Source organism: Lactuca virosa, chromosome 1 (assembly GCF_052849685.1).
Source record: "Lactuca virosa cultivar CGN04683 chromosome 1, Lactuca_virosa_CGN04683_v6, whole genome shotgun sequence".
NCBI lineage: Eukaryota > Viridiplantae > Streptophyta > Magnoliopsida > Asterales > Asteraceae > Lactuca > Lactuca virosa.
Window position 1 is genome coordinate 5,250,802 of NC_136426.1, and position 3,787 is coordinate 5,254,588.

The window sequence follows — 3,787 nt, forward strand, 5'->3', positions numbered from 1 at the left end:
AGATTGTTTCTTTCATTTTTGCTCTTTTTTGAAAATATCAATTTTCTGGGAGTCTTTTGAGCTTCCTAAGTCAGGGTTTCCAATACTAGGATTGGGAGGTGAGTATTTCTTAAGACCTGAATATTTTCCAGGTTTGGTTTTTTGCTCTATGATGGAAATATTCTTGATGTGTTCAAGAATGTCTTTATTACAAGGGCAAGAGTCAATCTTTTCAGATAACTCTTTAGTAATGTCTGCAATAATTTTTGCAGATGCTACTTCCAACTGTGTAGTGGTTACGTATTTATTGACTGTTAAGTCAAAGTTTATGATCAGCCCATCTATTTTTTCATTAAGGAGGTTGATTTATCTATTGAGCTCGGGAATCGAGGTCATCCTATTAGTTGTTTTAACTGATCTTGTATATTAGTGATCTTAAGGTTATTTTCCTTAAGAGTGCCTTCAATATTTGCCTTTTTGGCGACTTCTTCAACAAAATGGTTGTTTTTTAAAGAGTTTTCTAAAAGAATAGAATGTTTGTCAATAGACTGGGTTAGCTTGATAGTTAATTTATTTTGCCTTTCAATAACTTCGAAGAATTTTTCAAAATCATTTTTATCAAGATTGTTTTTAACCAAAAAGGCTAAATCGTTTTTAAATTGGTTAAAAGGTATTTTATTTTTTGAAATATCTTTAGAAATATCTTTTGAAATACCAAGGTAATGGCTTATTTTTGAAGTTTTTAAGAGACATCTTGCAATGATCTGGTTGAGTTTATTGCAATGATTTACAATTGTTTGAATACCAGCTTTTCCAGAAGTAGAGAAAATGTATTCTTTCTTTTCAGTATTGTCGTCAAGAGTTTTAATTTTTACTGTTTTACCTTTTTTATAAAAATGAGGAAAATCTATTTTATTACTCATTTATAACTTCAGAGATTTGTTTGATATTCTGACGTAGACTATCAATTTTTAAAGACATGTTTCTTATCAAGTTACTATCTTTTCTTTCTGAGCTTTCTCCTATATGGAGTGAATCCATAGAAATTCTTGGTCTAAGAGTTTCTCCTAGAGCTTTTTTGTTTCTAGCTATATTTAAAACCCAAGAGTTTTCTTGAGGATTTATGTCGCAGAATTGTTTATCTTTGACATTGCCTATTTCTGAAAAGACATCATCAAGTTCGATGTACTCGTCTTTCTTGTAGTCTATGCTATGGTGACTATTGGTCAGGGCATATCCTATGAGATAGGTTATGGTGAATGGTTTATCACCTGGGTTCATAAGGTCACTTCTTTCAAAGTGATGTATAAAAGATAAAGTTTTATCTATATTTGCAGATTTCAAATCCAGAGCAAATTTTGGATAGACTGAGAGCATAAATTTTTGGTAAGCAAGGTTTCCCCTAGCAGCACCTAAGATGCAGTCCTGTCTGTCGGTAATTCTATTGTCAATTAAGGCCATTTTTATGGGAGAATTTATTCCTGCTTGGAATTAGGATTTTATCAAAATTTTTACAGCTCCGATATGGACCATTCTTATTTTTGATCTAATCTCAACTGGAATACTTTTCAAGTTATTGTTTATTTGTTCTTTAGTTAAAAGGGGTAGAAAGACAGCTCCTATTGTGTCTTTTATGTCTACAGACATTTCTTTAGTACTAACAAAGTAGAAAATTTCATTTTTTCTTTTAAGTGGATTTAAAATACTAAGTTTAGAAGGAACATTTTTGAAAATGTTTTCTTTCTTTATTTTTAAATCTGTTTTCTTAACTCGAGAGAGAAGGTCTTGTTTTATTAAGAGGTTTGCATGAAAGTCGTCTTCATCCTCAACATAAGTTAGGATTTGTTTTTCTTCTGAATCATTTTCTTCAGAATTGTTGAAAATTTCTTTATTCATTTTAAGAAATGTTAACAAGTTAAAATCCTTTTTCTGAGTTCTGAAACTGAGTTTAAAGCTTTATCAAGGTGTTCTTGATACATTTTTTTCCTACGAAGGAGGTACTTACGTATATTAACCATGGTTGGTATATATTCGTGAGTATGTTTATTTTGTGCTTGTAGAATTCTGAAATTTATATGCACTAAATATTTTTTATTACTTAAAAGTATTTCTTTATGTTGAGAAATCTCATTCTCTTTATTACGAATTTTATCGAAAATTCCACCGTAAAGTGTTTCATTATAATGTAATGCCATTTTAACAAAGGCTCTGATACCAGTTGGGGTGTGCGGTTTTCTGAGTAGGCGTGTGTGTGCGGTTTTCTTGTTTTTTTTACAAGAAGAAGGGAATAGATGTAAAAATTGTAAAGAGAAAACTCATTTAATCAATAAGTGTTTTGGAGTAGGAGTATTACTTACATAGATAGAAACTATTCAAGCCAGCCTGTGTCATCCTTTGGTCTGTGTGGTTGCTTTCCCTGTTGGCCTCATGCCTGCGGTACTGTTGACCATCGTCGACCTGACACTCTGTCACTTACATGTTTCATTACTCAATTTTGTATGAACACTCAAGTATAACAAAACATGGATTTATTGATAAAAGAGCTCCCAAGATGGGAGTACTCTTACAATATTTTACATCTTCTCCCCTCTAAGGGAGATTTTACTTACAAGACATTAAAAATTTATAAGATAGAGAGTGCTTTTTGTTTTGCACTCGTTCTTGCGATACCCTTAATGAAAACATAACTCTCAATTTATAGATACATTGAGAGGGTCTGATAATTGTTTGTTACGTCAGGCATGACGTTTCTCTCCACTAACGAATTACATTATTGTGGATAGCTGGAAGGCATCTCTAAAAGGTAAGACGCATTATTTTTCTGAGTGGATGGAAGTGTGCGGAGCATCTTCTATTAAGATGATGAGGATTTGTCATCTTAAGAGGAGGGCCCCTCCTTTGTCTCCGAATCTTTGCTTTCGCAAAAGTGACAGAGATGTTCTTCGAAAAGTTGTTCTGCATGTCGGCAGAAGTGTTGGTGTGTGGCGTTGGAGACTTCCATGGTATTGTTCATGAATTTTTCGCCAAACATAGAGGCTTGACGAAGATCTTCTTGACTGGTGTTGTTGTAACTCCAGCTTGTAATTATACAATGTGAGTTGGTATAATTAATCTTCTTTTTTGAACCAGAGATAATCTCAATGATTTTTTCTAAGATTCTTCTTAACCCATTGATGCGATTGGGATGAAGAATTTTTGTGAATGGTAGATCTTTATCCTCCATTGGTCGAGATTGTTCAATTTCTCTATTGGTTTTAGAAAGACCAATTTCCAGAAAATGGTATGAAGAAAGAGTTGATTCTTGAATCCATTCTGGGAGTGAAGAGATGCATCTGATGTAGATCGGGTTATCTTTTGCTTTAAGTACTTTCTTTCGAAAGTTCTTAATGGATTCTACCATGCTGCTTGGGAAGAATTTGAGTTCTTGAAGGTTGCAACTTGGGTAGATATTGTCGATTAGTCCAGCTTGAAAGGCTTGGTAGACTAAATTTGCATCTGCTCCTTCGAGGAAGTTGAACAGACTTTTTGTCTTCTTATCCGTAGTGAAAAACTTTTCATAAATAAGATCTTCTAGGCATGCAGCTCTTGCTTTCTTCCAGATTGTTCTGAAATCTTCAAAAGAGATTTCAGGATAGTTAACCGTTTGTTGAACGTCAATTGGAACGTCAAACCTTTGGTCTCTTTGAGCTTCTTTGACTTTTTGGATTTTTGGTCGAAGAAGTGGTTGGTTAGTTTTGCTTGTATCATATTGATAGGTGGCAAGGCTTAATCTTGCAGATGCTTCATTTCTGAATTTTTTGCAAGTAAC